Source organism: Mus pahari, chromosome 16 (genome assembly GCF_900095145.1).
Source record: "Mus pahari chromosome 16, PAHARI_EIJ_v1.1, whole genome shotgun sequence".
NCBI lineage: Eukaryota > Metazoa > Chordata > Mammalia > Rodentia > Muridae > Mus > Mus pahari.
The window spans coordinates 48,671,510-48,695,882 of record NC_034605.1 but is presented as its reverse complement, the minus strand read 5'-3'; the positions used below and the strand labels follow the sequence as shown (position 1 = coordinate 48,695,882).

The following is a 24,373-nucleotide window of genomic DNA, read 5'->3' as shown; positions in this document are numbered from 1 at the left end:
TGATCCCCTCCTCTGCAGCTGTCCCTGTGCATGGCTCTGCCATGGCCCGGCCGACGCACCGACACACCGATACCTCCTCTTCCTCATCTACACAGCAAGTGAGGGAGAGAAGGGGGTGTGGCTCCAGAGAAGGGGTGTGGCTTCAGAGAAGTGGGTGTGGCTCAAGAGTAGAGGCCAGTTTCTCTGCTGGACAACCTTGCAGCTAAACGGCAAGCAGAGGTCCTCCCACCTTGTTTGTGAACGGATACTATCACAGGGCCCCATTTTGCTGGCCTTTCAAGAAACCATGGGCTTTGTTTTCAGATCTGCTCTGAGTAGCCAGTTGGGAGAAGAGTCACCCCCATGCATGGTTTTATTCTGTTTTATTATTTTATTTTGAAGATCCCTAGGCCAGGCTACATAGCCAAAAGATGACCTTGAACTTCCCAGGTGCTGGGATTCTTGCTGTGTATCTCCTTGCAGAGTTTATATCTATGGTCCTGGGGATGGAACTAGGGGTGTCTTGCACTCTAGACAAGTACTCTGGACCATGGACTTCTATTTATATCACTGAACCCAGCTCAATGCTAACCTTCTTCACAGGCATCAATGTCTCATTTAATGACTAATGAACCCGAGAAGCAAGGCAGCAAGCAGTTATCTTCACTAAAGGAATGCATGTATTTATTTTGAATATTCGAGTGTTCCATCCTGAGGAACTGGAGAGGGGATACTGAGAATGAGAGAGAGAGAGAGAGAGAGAGAGAGAGAGAGAGAGAGAGAGAGAGAGAGAGAGAGAGAGAGAGATCAAGGGAATTAGGAGAAAAGGAGCAGAAGCTAAGGGAGAGGAGAGGAAGGAGAACAAGACAAAAGGAAGTGACAGCATCTAACTATGGGGGTCCAGGTAGCCCGAGTCATCAGAAGATCGTCTGGTAGATATGCCGCAGTGATCACCAGTCCGTACAACCTGTGCCGAGCGAGCGAGCTCCATGGCATGTATTACCAAGTTTAGCTGTTTTGATCCTATCCTAGGCTGCTCAATCCTACATCTAGCACAGCTCAGAACCCAGCGGTGTCTGTTTCCTGTCCTGGCCCAGAGGCGTGCACCTCCCCACTTAGTCAAATGCGACGCTGTGTTGGGAGCCCACGTAGTTCCCACAGGGCCTTCTTTCCCACTGTGGATTTCACAACACTACTGATAGCATTCAGGGACATGCTTTCTCTTGTGTTGAAAACAGCTCTGTGCAGCTTGTTGGGGACCTGCAGTGGTCTCAGGGGGGTGGGAAGCGTTCTTTGAGCATGTGAGGTAATATTTTCCTGGATGGGCACGGCTGCCACAATGGTGTCGAGAAAAATGGGTGGCCCGCGCATGCGCGTATCTTCTGTTACAAAGCCTGAACAAATCGTCTTCTTTCCACTTGGAGATGCTTATAAACCCCAGCTTGCTTCCCTTGCCTCTGGCAGAGAAGAACAGAAGCTCTGCATCTGTCCCAGAATGGGACTGCTGTCCCAGAATGGCTGTGTTCTTCTGCTGTGGGCAAGGCTAACAGGATAGGAAGCGGGATGTCATAAGAGCATCTAGTCTGCCACGCCCGCCCCTTGTAGATGAATGAAGGCAAGGACGGCCAATCAGGGAGCACAGGCAGTTTGATGTCACTGAGACTTGGCTGATTGGCTCAGCTTGTCCCAACAGCTCCCTTGCAAGGGTTCATAACAAATGTTTAGCTTTGGTGCGCAGGCCCGGCCTGTGGAAGAAAGGGCCCTTGGTGAAGAATTTTTAGGTTTGTATTCTCTTTGCAAAGAGATCCCCTGTTACAAAGGCTGCTGGTGGGTTTGATACAGTCTCCAAAAGGTAATTGGGTGGGAAGTGGGTTCTGACCTCATTTTCCATGAGTTCAGATAGGAAGGGAAGAAGCTAATTAGCTACTCATTGAGCACTTCAGCAACCCCCCGTAACCCTCCCCCCCCAAACAGTCTTGACACCAGATAATAAGCCAACATACTTATGTATCATACTGGACAACTAAGGCATTGGTTAGTGGATTTTTGTACTTGTAGACTATAGGTGTATTTAAATAGGATCTTTATACAACACAGTTTCAAGCCTCCTTTACAGTATGGTGATTTTAATGTTCTTGCTAGCTTGTGACACGAAAGCACAGACCCCTTCTTCTGCCGTATGTTCCCATGCACTCGTACCAGACAGTAAATACCATTGTAAGGTGGCTTTCTCTTCTTTTAAGACAGGGTCTCATGTATCCTAGGCTGGTCTCTAACTTAACATGTAGTAATGGATGAGCTTCATCTTTTCATTCTCCTGCCTCCACTTCCCTGGCACTGGGAATCCAGGTGTATGCACCACCAAGGCTGTTTCATGTGATGCTGGAGATTAAGACCAGAGCTTTGAATAAGCTAGGCAAAGCACTCTGCCAAATGTGTTGCTTCTGCCCCAGGGTGGCTTTTAAAAATCACATTTTTTTTTAATAGAAAACAGACAAGGTAATTAAAGCTTCCCTCGCCAGGAAGGAAGCGCTCGCCAGGTAATACCTACCTGGGCTCCAGTTTACTAACCTATGAAGTGCAAACGAAATAAAGGCTTGCGGTCCAGCGAGATGGCTCAGCAGATGAAGATGTCTTTAGCCCAAGCATGGCTTCCTACATTAGATTCCAGCCTCCCATGTAGGGGACGGAGAGGAGCAACTAGTCCTCTGAGCTCCACACATAGGCACACCGAGATAAGCAAATGAACGAGTGAGTGAACTTAATGAATACATAAGTAAATGCATTTGAAACAGCCACAAAAATAAGATCTCCCTTCATGTAACACCACGTGAGGGCCTACACAGAGGTGATGTCACTGGTAACTATCAAGAAGCGCCAAGCAAGCAACGTAAAAGCATTTCATCCCGTAACTTGCTTTGCTTAGTTTCTCTCAACACCTAGTTTTCCAGAAATATCCCCTGTTCCTGCAAATTTATTAATTAGCCATTTCTCCCCTTACCGTGATACCATGATTCAGGCATCTCCTTGCTAGATTAGGACTCCAGGCAAAAGAAGAGCAGGGTGAGGAGGGGGGCTCAGAATCACAAGGAAGACCACTTAGTGTTATGGCAGAATAAACAGAGGGAGGGACGGTGACATGATTTGATGAGTGCTGATGGTGACCAGCGACCAGCAGTGAATCTTGTCTGGCTAAACCTTTATCTACTCTCTCAGGCTTAGACCACCAGTACCTGGAGGAGCCCTGTAAAAATAGCCCACTTGGGGGTTGCTCTTTAAACTAGCATCAAAGGCTTAGGAGCCTTACCTTCTGATCTTGGTCTTATGCAGATGGAAGTTTTTTTTTTTTTTTTTCCCCATGAAGCCTATGCCCAGCAAAACATAATTACAAGGTCTTTAATTTAGCATTTCTAAAATAAAACCCAAAGTGTTTTTCTCATCTAATCCGGATCACTGTATAGCTTCTCTCTAATAATGAAAACATAAAGAAATGCCTCAATTTTTCATCATTTCATTTTTATTATTATTGAATATTCCTATATATATACACACTCACTCACACACCCCAGTGGGCAGTATTGGCCCTAGAACTTCATGTGTCTTAGAACATTCCTTCGTTTATTTTGTTATTTATTTATATGTCTTGGTTTAGTTTGGTGGTCATTGAGATAGTATATAGCCCAGGCTGTCTTAGAACCTATGTTGTGACTTAAAATGTCCTTAAACCTCTGATCTCTCTGGCTCTGCCTTTTCTGTGCTGGGCTTCCACACCCTAACCGCCTATTAGAATATCCTCTGGTACCGCCTCACGAACTGAAGGACTGAGAAACAGAGTCATGTGGGACCTACAAAATCTTCACTTTCACCTCCAATCCAAACCATCAGCTAATGTCACTTTTCAAGGTGGTAAAATAAACCCATCCTAGCGAGTAGCCCACTCACCAGTGGTGAACGATATGGAAACTCACTACCGTGAGGAAAAAAAAGACATAGTATGTTTTCAAAATTTCCCCTCAGCAAACAAATCCACCGGCTGCAGATGGGGCCCATCTTCTTGATTCTGAAATGACCCGCCAGTTTGGAAACATAAGCGGCTTACTGCCAGGAGGAATGAAAACTGATGTATTCATTTTGCAAACGACTCTGATGCTATTGTGGAATGGTGTATGTTCACATAGTCCCAGGATGAACCCCAGGGAAGTGTGTGCTTGTGTGTATCGCTTCCAGTAGACATAGCGTGTTTCTAACAGGGAGAAAAAAAGGGAAGCTGAAAAAAATTGTGGAAGTCCATCAATAGAAGATATATATATATATATATATATATATATATATATATATATATACACACACACACACACACACACACACACACATATTTTCACACTGCGAAACTGTTAAAAGAAAAACTGACATGAGTTAAATTTAACAAAGTTTACTTAAGCGAGGGGAAAAAAGGTTCTAGAACCGGGCAGCATTCCAGAACAAAGACGGGTTGGAAGGCTCCGCCCTCCCACATTTACAGGTTATATTAATAGCCCCAGAAAAGGAAGTGACAAGCAGACAGGAGGTGATTGGCTGTAGTTGCCGTTGGCCTTCTGTAGACATGGTCTGATCAGTTGGCAGTCTATGATTGGCTAAATCTCGACTCTTGTGATTGGCTGGGCCTGGGATGCTTGGTTATGTGCCTGTACTCTACTCTTAGAATAGATTATAACTTGTTTATATATCAAGTTAGGGATGCAGTTGTACCATGCGCAAAGGCGGTGTTGGGCCAGATTTTACCACCCTAGTGCAAAGCCAAGTTGAAGCCAAACGGATTCTGTTTAGCGACACAATGGAATCATATAGAGGGAAAGTGAGCAAACTTGAGTTACTCTAAAACGCAACTCGGTAAATCTCAACAAAAACATGGTGGGGATCTAGTTACAAGAGTCTGCGTACAGCACGATAGCATTACTTACTGGATCTTAGGAGCTGAGGGTATCCCTCAGTTGGTAGGGTTCTTGCCTCGCGTTCCTGAAGCCCTGTAATCCAGATAGACTGGTTCACGTCCCTCATCTCAGCACACAGGATGCAGAGCCTGGAGAATGACTCAAGCATAGGGACATTTAGGCAGTAAGTTAGGGATCAGCCTGGGCTACATGAGAACCTGTTGTTATAAAAACAAAAACAAAAACCAAACAAAACGCCCAAAAAACCTAAAATCATATCCCACAATAAATGGGCTGAGTCCATCTGCAGGGTGGTAGGTAAGGTCCCTGTCAGCCCTTTGTGCTGAACTTCAAAGGGGACATATTTGTTACAGACATTCTTTGGCAGGCTTCAAATTTTGTACACAACAAATAGTTTTAAAGCTCTAGCTTAAGTCAGCGTCTTCCCTGGGCGTTTTTCTGTCTATTGCGTTTAACAGTCCCTTGTGTGTATGTGTGTGTGCATATATGTATGTGCACGTGTGCACTTGTTTGAGTGCACATGCACGCATGAGCCTGCGGAGGAAAGAGGTCCAACTCCGAATGCTGTCCTTCGGGAGTTATCAACCTTGCTCTCTGAGAAAGGGTCTGTGGTTAGCTGAGCACCAGCTGAGGGATCTGCTGGCCTTCCTCTCCCCTGTACTGAGATTATAATCATGCACCATACCTGACTTTTTTATAAAGTGGTTTCTGAGGGTGGAGCTTAAGTCTTCCTGTAATTGCCCAGCAAGCATTTTACCAACTGAGCAGTCTTCCTGGCCCTCACCATTTTCTGTTCATAGTCAGCATCTGGAGATCGCACAGGAACAGTGAGGAGCTTTGACCCCACAGGGAAGCCCCCAGGTTCATTGCTAGGAAAGAGGTCACAGGGCGAGGCTGACACCAGGAGCTCCATGGAGTGGGCTGTGTAGGACAGCCGCAGTGCCTTTATTCCTGCTTAAAGCCTAGGAAATCTTGCAGTGTGGATGAAAGAGAATCCGCCAGAGCAGGCTCTGTGACCTCTCAGAAAAATGTGTATTTATTGTCCCAACAGTGACTAATGCTTCCGAGGTGGGTCATTTGCCAAAGATGTTATTATGAAAAGCGTTTTCCTTGGCAGCCCACTGTTCCACTGTTCCACTATTCCACTGTTTCTTTTTCTTTTTCTTTTTCTTTTTTTTTCCTTGAGCAACATGAAGCCTTCAGAGCCAGTGAGGCAGGAGCTGGCATGGACACAGTGATGTCACAGGTACACAGGCAGGCGAATTGTCACAGCCTCAACACTTTAGTCTTAGACAAATTCAAGGTGGGTGAGAACACAGGGTGTGGGAAAATGAGGCTTACAATCAAACAGGAGATGGAGGCTGGGGCCTGAAGTGCTGCCTGCCTGAAATGCAGACCAGCATCTGAAGGAAGGGCCAGCAGTGGGCTGGTTTTCCATCCTCACCTGGCCTGCCAGGGCAGAGCAATCTATAGTTCCCGTCTCGGGGCATCAAGCACCCTCTTCTGGCTTCTGCACGCACTGCATACACACATAATGCACATACATACACGCAGGCAAAACACTCACGCATAAAATAAAAATAAATAAACCTTTAAAAAGAGAAGAATTTTAACCCAAAAGTTCCAGTTTGGCATGTTCCTGGTAGCTTCTGAGAGTGATCTAACAACCTTGTATTTGATTCCCTGAAATCTCAGAATCAAGGCAGGAGAGGGGGCGTTATCTATTAATTCAATCCTTTTTATTTTTTAAAAAAATTATTTTTATGTAACAATTATAATGTGTGTGCATATGTGTGTTGTGGTGTGTGGATGTGTGTGTGTGTGTGTGTGTTTGTACAGGTGTGGGCAGACATGTGAGTGCATGCATGTATGTGAGCGCATGCGTGTTTATTGGGGGTGTTTATCTTTTTGGTGACTTCAAGTTATGTTAATTAGGGCACCGAACCTGACTAACCACCGGTCTTGGTTATGTATTCCCAGGTTCAGGCCTCTTACACTGAATTTCTCTACTGCCAACCTTTCTACTCCAGCAACATCTCCAAGAAAAGATCTCTCGGAAAAGAAGTGGCTGCTTGTGGCTTTGCACTGTGATGAAGGCAAATGGTACAGGTGAGTAAATCCAAAGCCTGAACCATCTGGAAATCCTAAGACAGTAGTGGGCGCACATCAGTAGCTCTTCACGAAGATGTCCATGCATGTGTGTGCTCATACATGAACACGCGTGCACACTCACACATGTACACCCATGTATACAAACACAGGTACACTCATACAGGAACAGTATATCTCTACATATCTAAATATCATCCCTCTACTTATTTTTCTGGTGTCTTTTAATGAAAGAGAACTGTTACTTTTATGCACAAACATACACACGCACACAAACATGCGGTGTGCATGCTTGTGTGTAGGCATGCTCATGTGTATGTGAGTTCACATGTTTCTGTGCATGTGGAGCCCAGAGCTTGACACTGGAAGTGTCCTTCAATCACCTTTACCTTGTACACTGAGAGAGCATCGCTCAGCTGCGCTCAGAGCTAATAGGACTGGTGTAGTCAGGCAGCTTGCTCAAAGGATTCTCTGTGTCTGCCTTCAGTTGGAATTACAAGTGGGTCACCTTATCCCTCTGCTTTCTATGTGGTTTCAGGGATCTGAACTCTGGTCTTTTATCCTTGCACAAAAAGTGGTTTACCCAGCGAGCCATCTAGCTGCTCTGTTGAGTCCCTTTTCTTTTTCTTTCTTTTTTAGTAGAGAATATATATATATATATATATATATATATATATATATATATATTTTACTTACTTTGAGGTGACTGGTAAGATGTGTGACAAGAGGATGTTAGGTAAAGGATAACTCTGACGCTGACACTCAGCTGAGAGGGCCACGGTCAGACTGCGGAGAGTACAATATAATGTACAGGCTCATCTAATGTTTGTTTCTCTTGACAATCAGCATCATTCAATGACCAAGTATACTTACCATGTAGCTCTCTCTGATTATATAATTTTCCAACAAGCAGACATTATTTTACTTGATCCCGTTCATCTGGAAGTGTGTGTGTGTGTGTGTGTGTGTGTGTGTGTGTGTATTCAGAAAACTCTCGTAACAATAGTAGTTCCTGTTATTAATGGCTTCCTTGAGACAATTGCCTATCAGTGAACAGCTGAACAGGCGAGCTTTCGGATGTGAAGAGTTTCAATTCATGTTTCTGAATGACTTTCCGACCAAATGGCAGCAGGTTCTGTTTGCAGAAGAGACACAGGAGCAGTTCGCTATCCTCCAAGTCCTGGATGCCAAGAGCTCTGGATGCTGAAAGGGTGCTTGCTTTTTTTTCATTGATGGTGAGAAATGATCTGTGTGTGTCCATGTGTGCTGTGCTGTGTGAGGGAGGGGACATGGGCTCGCGCCAAGGAGGGGATTTGCTTCCGGATCCTGCTGTGCTTTAGAACCCACCTTCTGTAGACAGAAGCTACACTTAAAGCTTGTCAGATTTGGACATTTGAGAAATAATACTAAATCAAGGAGGAGTGTGAGAGCCCCGGGGAGATGTGAGATCCTTCTTTCCAGCCAAGTATTTTTAGACAATTGTGAAATCACTGAATAGCCAGCATTTTCCAGTGAAAAGTGAAGTCTGGCCACTGCTCAAAAAGAATAAGGAGGTATTTCATAAACAGCCTCTGGGAGAAGCAATCTGAAGTTGGCCTTCTCATTATCAAGAATGCACACGTGTCTATGACTGCCTAGCATGTGTACGTATGCTGTGCCCAGGATCAGGACGTTGGTTGCTATATTGGACAGAGAGGCCACTGAGCCCTCAGATCACTACAGGGGCCCCCCCGCTCTTTTCTCGGGGATGCTTTTCTTTTCTTTTCTTTTCTTTTCTTTTTTTTCTTTCTTTTTTTTTGGGGGGGTGGAGGGTCGAGAGGGTTTTTCTGTGTAGCCCTGGCTGTCCTGGAACTCACTTTGTAGACCAGGCTGGCCTCGAACTCAGAAATCCACCTGCCTCTCCCTCCCGAGTGCTGGGATTAAAGGCGTGCGCCACCACACCCGGCTATGGAGATGGTTTCCTAAGTTTACGTTTATAAAATACACGTAAAAAATAGTGTCAGTTGCGTGAGGTGATGCTTCATGCGACTATACATGGCAAGTTTATTCTCATTAAAGTCTTGTGTCGATAGGACATGTGTTGACACTAGCGAATGATTGGCTGTGGGTTAGGTATGGAAGTGCACACCTATGATCTCAGTACCCAGGGGCAGGAGGATCAGGAGTTCAAGTCCTGCTTGCCTCACAAGAGATTTTTATCTCAAGAGAGCAGAGAGAGAGAAAAAAAAAAACATGAAAGAGAAAAATGGAGGCAGGAGAGGTTGGCTCAGCAGTTAAGAGCACTTGTTCTACCACCCTGAGGGACAAGAGTTCAGACCTCAGCTTCTATATAGTAAACCAGGAATTCTGGGAAATGCCTATAGTTTCAGCTCTGAGGGGACGGGGCGAGGCAGGAGTTCAGCCTAGTCAAGAAGATACAAACCTCAGATTTAGGGAGAGACCTGCCTCAAAGGAGTGTATGGAGGGTGGTGGAGGACACCTGATGTCCTCTGCTGGCCTTTGTGGACACATACCCACCCTTAACCTGTAAACACGTGTGTACTTGTAGTCACACAGATACACATACAAATAAGTCCCTTAAAAAGAAAAAGGACCAACAACACTATACGACAACTACTCTATAGGAGCTAACACCACTATACTACAGTGCTAACAACAGTCGAACTCTGCCTTATACAATTATGTTTTTCCTTCTTTGACTTCGGCCTCTGATTCATCCCCCAGTGTCTGAAGGGAATTTCGTGGCTTATTTTTATCAGCATGCACTGAGTCAGTGCTGCCCAGGAGAGACTGTCTACTGAACGCCTTTAAGGAAGAGATCCATTTTCCCCCAGGGCTTAAGATTGCTACTCTATTGGCTGGCTAGGGCACCCACATGTCAATCCAGCCAGACTGCCTTGGACCAGCTTCTCATTCCTACCTAGGATGCCTTGCCATGGTACAGAAAGTGACTCAGGCCAGGAAGGCATCAGGTCTTTCGTGAGCCCCGAGCAAAAGGTCCGTCCCCTTCTGGAGCCAAGTGTGAGCTGATTTGCTCGTCTTGTCTCCTCCTCCTATTGCAAAACAAGCTTCATTCCGTGAACCGAATGAAGGGAAAGGCATGGGGGAAGAACTTCCATCTCCTTGGTTCTTGACAGTGTGCACTCCAGCCTACAGAGGCACAGGGGGAAGGTAGATGGCTCAGCAGTGAAGAGCACTGGCTGCTCTTCAGAGGACCTGGGTTCAATTCCCAGTATCCATAGGGTGGCTCAAAATACGATGTAACTCCCATCCTGGGAGAGCATATGCTCCCTTCTGGCTTCTGAGGGCCCTGCACACACTTGGTGTACACATGTAAACATGCAGGCAAAACAGCCATACACATAAGATTTAAGATATGAATAATCTCAAGCAAACAAAAAAAATGGAGGTGGAGATGGGGGTAAGCTGGGTTCTGACCCCCCCCCACCTTTGGCCACATATTAAGATTGAAAAATGGGAGAAAGACAGCCAAAAGTAATTTTTCATCAACTACAACAAACACGGGGCCCCTTGGATGGCTTCAGCTGCTGCCTTCCACTGACCCTTCTGTGGCTGGTTTGTGTATGTTTGTACTGTATTCACTGGGACCCTGATTTCCAGTCTCATTCACATAGCTTTGTACTTAGCAGAAGAGAAACATTTACATCTCCAATTAAGGCATTTTAGCTGAAGGCTGCTTCTTTAATGGTCATAAGTGAATCTCTCTTAGGTAATAGTGAGAATGCATAAGAAAACAAAGCATGCATTTTAGGCAAGTGTACATGTTAGGCTTAAAGAGAATTATGAAATTCATGGGAGAGAGGACAAAACGGAATGTGTCTGGACAACTGTGCATTACACAGCGTTTGCTGTGCTCTGCCCGACTCAGATGAGACACTTCATGCATGTAGGTAGGAAGGCTGCGTGGAGCTGCCGTACGGATGGTAATGGTACCACTATATGGGACACGTAGTGTTTAGGTAGCACCTAGTCTCCTCATTGTCACCAAACAGGAAGAAAGGAGCTCTTAGGTGTGACTCCCAGGCTGCTGTGCAGAAATGCTGGTGTGCTAGTTACCCAAAGCTTTCAGGAATCTGTCCCTCCAGGGAGGCAGGAAAGCAGGCCCTGTTGTCTCTGTCTAATGCTAGGATACTTCGGAGCTGAGATCCTGCAGGGATTTTGCTGCTCTCTGTCCGTTAGGTCTGGTGTTGCAAACCATTTCCACCCCATAGACATGTAGAAGAGCATCTTTAAAACCAACAGAGTATTGCTGAGAAGTTAAGCCTCCAAGTCCTCTATGGAACTTAGGGTACCCTAGGGTGTGGCCAGTGTTGAGTGAAGCCATGGCTTTTGGATTGTGTGACGTAAAGCCCGGGTCTTCCTGTTGGAGTCTCACGCAGTCCTTCATCACACGTTCATTTATTTGACATATGATTTGTGCCTATGGTGTTAAGCATTATAAACGCAGAAGGGAATCAAGGGAGACACGGGCTGGCCCTGATGGAACGTTCCAGACCTAGGATGATACCATCAAAAGCACAGAGAATGGCTGGAGCAAACAGGGAGACCAACTGGACTGTCCACAGGGGGAACCTGGGACGAGACTGAGGAAGGACCTGTGGATGAGGAAGGCAGGAAACAGGAACCACCGGGGAGTAGATGTGAGAGAGGAGATGGATGGAGTGCTCTTGGTAACAACTCCAAACTGGAAAGTGACAAGTGACAGGAGTGTATACAAACGTCCTCTCCAGTGGCCCCATCTGGGGCATGAGTGATGTGCACTCAACCATCTCTCCAGGGAAGTGATTTAAGCAGAACATCTCTCTCACAGTTTTCTAGTCTCTGAGAGACTGGGCCATGAATCTTCTGGTTCCTGTTGAGTACATGCCACATTAAAAGCATAGATGTCACCCTGCATCTGTCTTGGTGTGTGCTAACACCCTGGAATTCTTCATCACCACAGCAGATGCTTCAAGGTACACATTTGAAAAACCGAATAGTTCTAAAGCAAATGAATACTAAGTTTTTCTATACATTTACATCTCATATGTAAATACATACATCTCATATGCATACACATGATGAAAGTTATCTTTAAATTAAGCATAATAATACTAAAGATGTACATTATGACAATAGGTTGTGATGGACATTGGTGCTTTGGGGCTTCGATTAAGTAAAATACAACTCTTCCACATAAGCAGCTGCAAAACCACAGCCGTGGACCTGAAAGCCAAGGTGGCTGCTGAGCATTGAGGGTAGCAAATACCGTGTGTACGTGCGAGACCGAGGCATGATGCATGTCTCAAGTAGGAAGGAGTGAGAGAGCATGGGATTTCAGGATGCTTTTCAGAATTTGTAAGTTGTATGTTTCTAGGGTTTTCTTTTTAGTGTTTTCAAATCCGTGCTAACCTGGGTGACTAAAAGAATGGAAAACAGACGTGTAAATAGTTGGGGACCACGTTAATTTCATTCTTTAACCATGAAGAATTTAAGTGATTGTTTCATGGGGGTGCATTTACCTTACTATTTTATGACCTATAGCTCATAAACACACACACACAGACAGATACACACACACAGACAGAGACAGAGAGGCACAGAGCGAGACAGAGAATGTAAAGGCTAGAGGTTGACATCATTGTCTTCGATCACTCCGTACCATATGTTTTGAGAAAGCATCTTACACTGAATGTAGAGTTCATCAGTTCAGTCAGGCAAACTGGCCAATGAGCTATCTGGCCAGGGTTCTGTCTACCTGCACCTCCCCAGCGTAGGGACTGCAGATGTGCACTACCACATCTGGATTCCATGTGGGTACTGGGGATCCAAACCCAGATCCTCATGCTTGTTCAGCAAATGATACTGACTGCTCCATTTCCCTGACCCTGGCTCTTTCCTATTTTATCTACTATAGTCTATCTTAAAGTATATTAAAAATCACATGATTCACTCCAGCACACACACACACACACACACACACACACATGCACAGCACATTCTGGAACACAGGCCCATTTTCCATGTAGACTTATAATGTACATTTCTTAGTGAAGGGGGCCATTTTGTTATCTATTTAATATTTAAAATAGATATCTCCCTCAATTTTATCCTTCATCATAAACATGTTCTCCCCTTTTGACTCCATCCCTTTCAGTTTGGAGGTAGCATCCATAATTCATATCCTGCTGGGGAGAAGGCAGCATTTTGACACACTTAATGATGTTTTTTTCTGGCAAAAGGAAAAAACATGTACGGCCAGAGATTCAAGAGTACACAGTATTTTATATGTTGACATAGCTTTTTAAGGCCATTTCAGAGCACATTAGAGTTTCTGAAATGATTTCCCAGCCTCCCTTATGAAGCGTTTTATTCTTAATAAGTTTTATAAATAACATGACTTATGGCGTTCGTGTAGAGACATTCACACAGCGTGGGGATAATACAGTGGAGTATTCTGGTGTCTCTGGTGGGGAAAAAAATTTACAAAAGGTTTGATTCCAAAGCTCATTGTTGTGCGCGTGTCCCTACAGGAACCGCACTACTCTACAGATCTCTCCCAGCCCAGTTGTGATGCTTTTGAGATTGGGACATGACCAAGCCCAACTGGAAGCAAACATGGGAAGTAGAGGCAAACTCAACATGGCACTAGTTTCGTTCTCTTTTCAAGCTAATGTCTACCTTTTCTCTTAGAGACCATCAAATAAAATGAGACATTTAAATATGTTCTCTAGGATGTGGAGAGGGTAAGATTCTAGCTTTTGATGCGCAGTAGAGATGGAAGGGAGCATACAGATTAGGTAAGCCCTCTCTCTGAACTAGGGGCCTGCCTCACTGTACTGGCTAGGTTTGTGTCAACTTGACACAGCTGGAGTTATCACAGAGAAAGGAGCTTTAGTTGGGGAAATGCCTCCATGAGATCCAGCTGTGGGGCATTTCCTTAATTAATGATCAAGTGGGAGAGGCCCCTTGTGGGTGGGATCATCTCTGGGCTGGAAGTCTTGGATTCTACAAGAAAGCAGGCTGAACAAGCCAGAGGAAGCAAGCCAGTAAAGAACATCCCTCCATGGCTTCTGCATCAGCTCCTGCTTTCTGACCTGCTTGAGTTCCAGTCCTGCATCCTTTGGCAATCAAAAGCCGTATGAAAATGTAAGCCAAATAAACCCTTTCCTCCCCAATTTGCTTCTTGTTCATGATGTTTTGTCCAGGGATAGAAACCCTGACTAAGACACTCACCGCTCTTGTTTACCCCTTCCATGCAGTCCATGACCTGTATGAAGTGTTCATGTGTTGAAACTTTTTAAAAGACTTAGGAAAAAATGCAAAAAAATAAAAAAAGCATCTTGGAGGCCAGTGTGGTAGCATGGCAACATTTGGAGGGTGAGACATTGGGATTACCAAGGGGTTGGGGTCAGCCTGGGCTACACAGTGAAGCCGGACTATCCTGGGCTACACTATGAGAGTCTATCTCAATAAAACACAAGACCAAAAGTGAAATGAAAATGGGTGAGTGTGCACAGGGTATGGATTGGAGTTAGAATGAAGCATGTCCATTCCATACAGTGTGTTGTCTCCTAGGCTTCAGTGAAGAGGATATTGTTGGGATTTATTTGCGTTTTTAATCAATAGTTTGTTGAAACTTGGGATGTGGTTTTTTTGACTTGCGAGTTATGTCCTGCCCCTCATCTTCTCAGAAACATTTGTTGTTTTTTTTTTCTTGTTATTTCTGTCCCTTCTCTTCACAATGGAGGAAACAAGTCCTACTTTGTGCTCTTTAGAGCGGCGGTTTTAGCCAGCCTGACACGTGGCTAATGCTTCTCCCACACTGGTGGCTACTACGATTGCTGGGCCCCTTTCCCCTTTTCCTTTCTCTTTCTGTTTCCTAGAGTTAACGGGGCTGAGTAGCTAAAACAAGTAAATATAACTGGATAGAAGCACAGTTGTCTTGCCGGCGTCTGTGCTTTTAAAGCTGGGGCTAAATTTGACCTCCCTGGCAGAGATGCAACCTTCCCCTGCATGTGTCTGTGGAAGAACCTGTGTTCAAGTGGACTGCCCTTGGCCTTGAGAACCAGGAGAGTATCCAACAGGGTATTCAGTGATGCTGTGCCTCTGAGTTCCCATCTGGAACATGAGTGGTTGCCCCCAGAGGCTTCCTCCACGTAAAAAAAAACAAAAAAAGTCACCCTAAATCCTTGGTGCTTTGAGTCTTTGAAGTCCCTGTAGAAAAATACGTATGAAAAGCCACAGCCTCTGTTTATCCAGTCCCGGTACTTTTTAGTGGCTTTCTTGGTTTGTGTCCTCTTTTGTGCTCAGGTGGAACTAATGACCTCCTTACCCCTCTGGAGATGTTGGTAGAACAAGATGAAGGAAAGGAGATAGTCACAGAGACAAGGCCCTTCCAGATGCGTAACCCCTTCTGCTGGTCCCCAGACAGAGCAGAGGGACTATCACTTCTCTTGGCTTTGAGATGGAGCTCTCTCTGGAGTGAAATCTGGCAGCTGTGTCCTAGTCAAACTGCAGGGCTGATATGACAGTTTGGGGAGAAGGGGCGAGACAGAAATAGAGGATTTCAAAATAATCCAATTACAACAGCAGGCAGGGTGCAGTTAGGCAACAAGAAGGCAAGAAGATAGGCCCCAGAGCCCGACTCTGCGCTGTTGAGGGTGTGCAGACTCCAGATGTACACTTCCATGCCCCGCCCACCGCCATGTCCCACCCACCACCATGCCCCGCCCATCAAACACACACACACACACACCACACACGCGCGCGCATGCACGCGCACACACGCGCACGCCAACCCGTGTTATAACTAGAAAAATAACCCAGTCCCCACACATTCTTAGCAGGAGGATCACGTGACGCTGAGATGCCACGAGGGCTTTTCTCTCTTTCCAGTGGTCTAATATCAGGCTGTGTTGTTGTACACATAGAGCTACTTTTCAAAATGTGTGTGCGTGGGTTGGAGATATGGCTCAGAGGTTAGGAGCACTGTCCGCTTTTCCGGAGTCTTGAGTTCAGTTCCCCGCAACCTCATGGTGGCTCATAGCTCTGTAATGACATCCAGTGCCCTCTTCTGCCCTGCAGGATACATGCAGGCAGAACGCTGTGTACATAATAAATAAATAAATCTTTAGAAAAAAAAATGTGTGTGAGTGTGTGAGGATGTCTATTCATGTCCGTGATTACCTATGTGTTTCTGAGTGTGAGCACGTGGATGTCACTGAGTATGGGTGGAGGACAGAATGTTGCTCCTTATCTTTGATCTTGTTGGTGACAGGACATCTTGCTCTGTGAGCTTCTGTGGATTCTCCTGTTTCTGTCTCCCATGTCACCTCAGAAGCGCGGGCATTGCAGATGTGCACCGTGCCAGGTGTTACGCGTCTTGGGGATCTGAACTCGGTTTCCCATACCTGTGAGACCTCTCCGGTCCTAAGTTTGTGATTTTAAAGCCTCTTTGACTTCGCCCCTGTGCAGGAGACTGTCATAGGTATGCATTTGTAGATTGCTAAGCTGAAGGTAGCATGTTGGGGCCGCCTCTGCAGGGACAATCACCCTTATCTGAATCTGGGGACCTTGATAGCAGCAATGGCTGGGAAAGAAGATTCCAGAAGAATGCCCCATGAGTGGGGGTGCTGCTCGGTGGTTTTAAGATAGAAGAGGTATAAGAGGCTCTGTGTCCCATCCCCAGCTCCCCAACACTGCAGTGGACAACTGCAGCCAAGTACCTGTGGTTGTGTGAAAAAGAAACCTGTTAGAGTTTCTGCAATGCATGTGCTGGTGGTAATAAGTCCCTTGTGGATTAAAGGGCAACGTGCTGAGTGTTGAACACTGCAGGGGAAGGGGTGGGGTTGAGGAAAGAGAGGGAGGGAGAAATGAACAGACTCTCAGAGGCAGGACCTACATTTCCTCAAAGGGGAGATTCCAGCATCCAGCGTTGGCAAGTGATAATGCATCCCCGTGTGTTAGTTAACCAGAGAAGGGAGCATTGGAAAAGAATGCAGGAATCGGAGGGTTTATTCCATTCAGCAGCATAGCTTTAGGTAACGAGTAAGGTTCCCATAGGATTATGAATATGGTTCTATAATAAAATGGAAAAAAACTGAATTCAAGAAAAATGGCAGGGAATGCATGCAGTGGGGAATACATGACATTTGGCATCAGAAATTCTAGCTTCAAATTTTAGATCTAAGGACCAAGGCTGTAGCTCAGTGTGAGGATCCTTGCCTTGGGCCCTCAGACTTCATCCAGCATTGCCAACATAGCCACAATAATCGTAATACTTTCAGTTCTGTAATTTGTCAGCCCTGTGACATGAGGGTAGTCAATTAAAACCTGAGAAGATTTTATTGTTTGTTTGGTCTCTTTTTCTTCTGTTGATCTTAAAATAGACGTAATTACCATATCTATCTCGAAGGTGTTGAGATGATTAAGCAACATAATGTATTCAGATATATTTTTGTGAATTGAAGAGGCCTATGTTTATGATAGTTCTAGAAACCTGCCTTGATTTTTATGCAGTAAGGCTTGGCTACTCACAGACAGGAGTCACGCATAGAGTCATCCACACAGAAAAAAGACCCATCCTGTAAAAATTAGAAAATACGCACACATTACTTTTCTTTCCGCCCCTTATTTTCCTGGCCCAGACGTATGTCTTTGGAGTTTTCTGAAGCACTCCGGCAAGCTGCGCAGCTCATTGCCCACCGTCTACTAAGCTTTAGGAGACATTACTTGATAGTAAATACCGCCTTCGAGCACACCACCATCAACAGACTAAAGAGAAGGCTTCCTTCATTCAGTCACCCTAACTTGGGAAGACAGTGACAGAGGCACGAAGGACAAGTGTGCCCCACTGAGACTCTGAGCCCTGCAGGAAGGCAGGAAGGAAAACAGCTTTCCCATCTGTGTGTGGCCCTTATGGTCCCTTCATGCCTCTGCCCAGCTGGCTTCTGCCCCCAATCGCAAACTCTACCAAGTGTTTACTTGTGTTTTGTCTTCCTGAGCTTTTCATCTTAATCTCCTGAAGAACCCAAGGAGAGAAAGTCAACTGGATCCTCTGCTGCTTGCGCATATTTGCATGCAAGGGTGGGTGGAACACACTCTATTTATAAATGGGGGGCTAACATGAAGGAGGAGCTGTGTGCTTGGGAGCGTATCTGGGGATGCGCTCAGGAATACTGTGTGTCTGTGAGTGAGCACCCACAGACATGTTGTGGCCTCGTTAACATGGAAAAGACACCCTGACATTAATTAGGAGGTGTGTGATAGGAACAATGACAGCAGAGCACTTTGGGCATTGCCTGTGATTGCAAGGATGATGTAATACCGTGCAGCAGCGAGAACTTGCTTGCTCATTCTTGGGAAGAGTGGTGGGAGTTAAACACGGACATGTTCCAATGTCCGGATGTGGATCCTGTCCAGGAAGGATGCAAGTTTCTGATGTGTGCCTGCTTGCTTACAACTCAGAGTGTTCTGGGTAGACACTATGTTGAGGAGTGTGATTGGTGGCAGAAACTGTGCCCTGTTGTTTGTTTATTATTCCCAGGGATGTGTGTAGGGCAGAGCTATCACACTCAGAAGAGAACAGCTGTGTTTGGAAATTACGGTAGAAACAGCACGGGAAAATTGAATTAAGAGAAGACACCGGAGAGTCCATCTCTGATGGATGGTATTTCTTACCTGATCTCCATCATTCCCTATGAGGGAATAAAAACTAGGAAATTGGATTTGAAAAAATGGATTAAGATGAATGGCTACTCAGGGGTTTTTTGACCTTAGCTGCTTCCAGTTTTATTAGTACTATGTAAAGAATCTGTGTTCTCACATGAAATGCTTCTGAAGTGTGCCTGCGGCATTCGATTTCAATACGTGGTTTTCTAAAATGCAGGAGTGGTGTGTACTTACATAGCATTCACCTCCAAAATCTCTGATTAGTTTGTCTCTGAGTGTGTTACACACTTATTTTATAGAGCAATAGAGTAAAGAGAACAGAACACTCTATGGTCTCAAGAAAGTCTTATCCATGTTCCATCCCTTTGCCCAAGATAGAGTTGACCATGCCTCATTTGGACTGTCACGATTGTGTGCAGTCATATGACGGTCTACTAACAAGGCTCTAAAACACATAAACAAAAGACATTCCTCAATCTGTGGTTGTGACTCGTAACACCTAGGACAAAGATACAAACTTGACTTGTTAAAGAAATACATGGGTGACGAGCCCATCACTATGGTGGACACAGAGTGACAGTATAGAAAGACACATAACATGTGGTCACTTCTGCTCTAAAGGCGCCAGTAACCTAGCTGAGGCTCAGAGCAACCTGTCATGAAATACATGTGAGACTGTAGCACAGAGGAAAGTTCCAGTGAGGGGGCGATGAGTTGAGTACGTGTGGATTGGATGGGGGAGGAGCACACTGGACGAGTTTCAAGTCATCTTGGATGCAGTCAGCACACAGAGAAATGGATCACTTCCTTGTAGAGTATTCTGACAGACAAGGCCTTTACTGAGTCCTATGGGGTAAGAGATATCACACAAGCAAGCACACACGCACGCATGCACACTGACTGCTTGACATGAAGCATAGAGAAAGACCTATAGAAGGCCTGCCACAGTATCCTCCTTAGTAATGTGGAATCAAAAGAAAGTGCCAGACAGGGGTGAGGATGTGCCTCCATTGGCAAAGCACTTACCTCGCATAAAGGAAGCCCTGGGTTGAGTTCCATTCTCAGCACTGTATAAACTGGACATGGTAGCACCTACCTATAATCTCTATAACTAGGAGATAGGATCAGGAGGTTCAGCAGTTCAAGCTCATCCTTGGCTACATAGTGAATTCAATACCAACTTGGGATATTGTGTGTGTGTGTGTGTGTGTGTGTGTGTGTGTTCGGGGTGGGCATAGACAGAGCCAAATGAAAGGACATTTAAAAAAATAACTGATAACTCATATTCCAAAGTATCAGAGTTTTTAAAAAATAATGAAGATGGACTGGAGAGATGGTTCAAAAGAACCTTGGCTGCTCTTCCAAAGGCCTCTGGTTTTGATCCCTAGCATCTATGTGGTAGCTCATAACCATAATTCCAGCTCTGGGGGATCCAACGCCCTCTCCTTAGCCTTAGTGGCATTCTACACATGTGATGCAAATACATACATACATACATACATACATACATACATACACGCTGGCAAAACACCCATATACAGACTATTTTTAAAGGAAGAATTGAAAATTACTCCCAATACATAGAAGACAAGGGTCATGACGATTTAGTGCTGACTAGGGAACTCTTGGATGGGTCTCTAATGAGAGAACGATGTCCTGGAGAAGAGCTGATGAAGTCCCAGCAATACCCACAGTATAGCTAGTGTAGTGTGGATTATGATGTTGATGTTAACATACAGGGAGTCCGAGAGGAAGGTCTAAAGGGGCTCTTGCTAACTCTGCATCTTGTTGTCAACGTACATCCTCAGTTTTGAGGAATGGAGTTAAAGGGTCAGTGAAAACAATTTTCTAAGAAATAATGATAGGCTGTAACTATACGACAGGGAACAGGTGAGGGCAGGAACTCCTCAGGTGCAGCTGATGGGAAGAAGCTCGAGAAACAAGAGGAAACGGAAGTCCTGGGCCAATTTCCTGTAAGAAGCAAAACCATATGCTCACCTTGAAGGGAGGTAGAGTTTGTGGGCAGAGAACACTCTCACTCCTGAGGCAGGAGGGACAAAGGGCTAGGGGAGGAGCAGGAAGGGAATAGTCTGTGCTAGACTTATTCGAGATTGGGAGTGATTGTGTTTTGCTGAAGGTCTGTGGGGAAAAAAAAGGTCCACAGCTGTGAAGGCAGAAGGAGGCTAGAGAGCTGGCTCAGCAGTTAAGAGAACTTGTTCTTACGGAAGACCTGGGTTCAAATCCCAGGACCCACATGGTAGTTCACAACGAGCCAAAACTCCAGTCCCAGGGAATCTGATGCCCTCTTCTGACCTTTGAGGGTTACAAGCATGTATGTGGTATATATGCATCTATGTGGACAAAATACTCACACATAACATAAATGTGAGTAAGTCTAAGAATTTTTAAATTGCCTGGTATAAGAGGTCAGCAACAATGGACAGGTGGAGGAGTGTTACGGATTCTTACGGAAGTGGTACAAGGGAATGGTACAGACCTAGGTCTTGCTTTACAGTGGGGTAAACCCATTAACCCATAGTCAGGTATACACTGTTGAGAATCACTTAACCCACCTAATCTTCGGAACATCTTAGGTTACTAACATGACGTACTGCGGCGTATGGATTGTTACCGCCCTACTGGGAGGAGTTGGGGAAGAGTTGGAACTGGTGAGTTAGGAGTTTAGAAGAGCTCGTGGCAGCCTGTTCATTTGGAGCTTGGACTAAGAAAGGAAGAAGAGGCAACATACCACAAAGCATTTGAAAGAAGTGGACGTGTAGAACGTTATGACTGGTGGTTTTGAAGGATGAAGAAAGATCAAAGATAATTCCTGGGTCTTGAAAATTGTGTTCATGATTAGGCTAATATGTTCAGCAGATAATGTGAGTGCCAATATCAATGAGTAATGTAGGTTGCTGCTGGACATTTACAAAGAGTGTGTGTGTGTGTATATATATATATATATATATATATATACTCTTTAATATATATATTTAATATTATATTAAATATATGTGTAATAATATATTTAATATTATATATGTATATATATATATATATATATGTAATGTTCAATGTCTGTGTCTAATAAAAGATGGATCACAAAGCTCATGGCTTAAGTTGGAAGGACAGTAAGGTGGACCTATAGGATCCCTGCTCCACAAATAAAAGGCAAGGGAGGAGGATTCTATTCTCTGCTTCTAATAGCAGCCATGAGCAGTATTAGACTATCTTTCAAGTTGACACTTCTTTCCCCGGAGAGAGATGTCAAATCTACTCTTGATCTCTCACACAAGCATAAAGCAGACCCAGAAACTGTGCAATCACTGTTCTACTCGGGGAAAAGCTCACTTATACTCTCCTAACACACTGATCTCAGTCCCAGGGACCCAGACATACCAAATGTGCATGTTGGAATGCTGTAACTCTAGCTTTTGAAATAGAACAGATAAAAAAAAATATGTATGAGCATGTACGTGCTTAAGTTTGAAGCTCCCACTCTCCAGGCACTGTGGTGACTCTTGAGCTTGTTTTCGATAATCTTTTCCCTACAGGTAAATTCCTAATTAACGGTGTTCAGGGTGGGGTTAACCGTGTCTCTTTCTGATCACTTGGACCTGTCCCTTTTTCTCTGTCGTTGAGGAAGTTTCCCTGTAGCGTTGACCTCTTGCTTTTGACGGTCATAATATAAGTTTCAGTGCTAGTGCAAGGATGACAATATTATAGTTATTTTTAATCTCTGTGACAAGCTAGAAGCAGCTCCAGCAGAAGTTATTAAACATAGTTAGAGTTATTTTGAAGGACAAATGGCTGAGTGCTATGGGTGGCATCAAGTCGTGGGGTAGCACCCAGGGTGCGCTGACCTTGATCTTCGGTTGCAGTGACTGGGTCTACATTTTGAGGGTTTCGAAAGGTGAGTGAGGCTTTCTACTCTGTTCCCAACATCACAGTGCGCCTTGACAATTAAATTCCTTTGCCTTACTTGGTTTCAATTATGCAAAATAAACATTTTGTTGACAGCAGACAACTGAAAGAAACATTAGCCTCCTCTATAGTTAGCGCTAACTGGAACTTGCTTTGTAATCTTAAATGTACAAAACTGGGGAGGGGAACTGGAGAGCTAGCTCAGCTGTCAAGAACACGTACTGCTTCTGCACAAGATTGGGGGGGTTGGCTCCTGGCACTTACGTCAGACAGCGCACACACTTCCGCTTCAAGGGATCTAGCGCCCTCTTTTGGCCTCCCTGGCTACCTGCACTTACATGCACATATCCCACACAATTACACATGCGTATACATGATTTAAAAAAACAAAAGTAAGTATTTTCTTTCTCAAAAATTCAATTGTGAGGTCTCTCCCCTGCAAGCGCTAGCAGGCTTGGCTTCACCCAGCCTCTGGAATCAGGTTCACTCAGGGTGTTGTGACCGTAGACACAGCAGGAGAAGTTCTAACTCTGTGCAGAATTTGATCACTGAGTACAACCTTTACAATATGCAAACATCAACATTTAAAAAACAAAAAAACCACCCTTTTAATGATAAGTCTCCACGAGCTGCAAATTATCTGGGGTTGTATTTAAAACATGGCCAAGCCAGCATTGTGCTATATGGTGTGAGCTGATGTTTTGTGAGCAAGGTTAAAAAAAGATTCACATCTTTTATGGAGAGGACATTGACAATCGCAAAACAAGCCAGTGAAGTGGCCTGCAGGCTTCCTGTGGAAGCAGCTACATGGAAACCGGCAGAATAAAGGCTCCTTTATGTGCTTTTAAACTAACGTATTGAGTTCAGTATTTTTTCACAGGGAACATATTTTCAAGCCGTAAATGGCAGTCAGTGGCTCCCTGTAAAATTTCTATAGAAAAGGCTTTGTCTAAGCGGTCTCTCCACTGTTCCCTGAAGGCTGTCAGTGTCCCTCTTGTCTCAGAGTGCCTCGTAAATATAGTGTGCTCACCACAGTGGACGTCTCGTTTACTTTGGGGGTTAGTTTGGGAGGAGAGGATGAAGCATGTACAAGACAGGTTCTGAAGGTTCAGGGAAGTGGTTTAGAGTCACTGCTGTGGACTTACTAGTTAGAGGTCAAAGAAGCCTCGCTGTGTAACCTCTACCCACCTCATAAGGACCAGGAAGCCTCTGGGCCCATCCTTTAACAAAACACATGGTGGCACCTGGCCACCAAACAGCGGTGCATCCTCATAGTGCACCTGTCCACTTGGGTTCTCCGAGATTAGTAATGGAATAAGGGCATAGAACACCAGAAAACTGCACTGGGAAGAGCAAGAAAGTACCAGAAGCCGCCTTAGAATTATACTAAATCCACTTAAAAATTGCATTTTAATTCAGAATTTTTACTGTGCGCCCTGACAATTCAGCACTGATCTAAGCAGGGCAGTTACAGACCAGGGCTGGGTCAGTTGTCAGGTTCCCTTCTTGGCTCTTGTCTTTCCTTCTTGGGTCCCTTTTTTTTTTTTTCTCTTGAAAGTAAATTGGCCCAGGTGTGGCAGTGTGTGCCTGCAATCCAAGCAGAGTGGTAGAGCTAGAATTGCTGCAAGCTTGAGGCCATCCTGGTCTCTGGAGAGTTTCAGGCCAGTGAGGACAGACCCTAGCTCTAAATAAGTTAGTCAGCAATATAAATGAATGAAGCAAACAAGCTAGTTTCC

General features: G+C 44.9%; 1 protein-coding gene across 11 annotated transcripts in view; it reads left to right on the top strand.

Annotated features, from left to right (window-relative positions):
- The window catches only part of Atxn1 (ataxin 1), a 413,636-nt gene that overhangs the window by 159,802 nt on the left and 229,461 nt on the right, over window positions 1-24,373 (top strand). For all 11 annotated transcript variants that reach the window (XM_021215427.2, XM_021215426.2, XM_029547630.1 and 8 more), the window contains one exon: window positions 6,912-7,040. The gene's annotated coding sequence lies outside the window, so the exon portion shown is untranslated. The remainder of the gene's footprint in view (window positions 1-6,911; window positions 7,041-24,373) is intronic.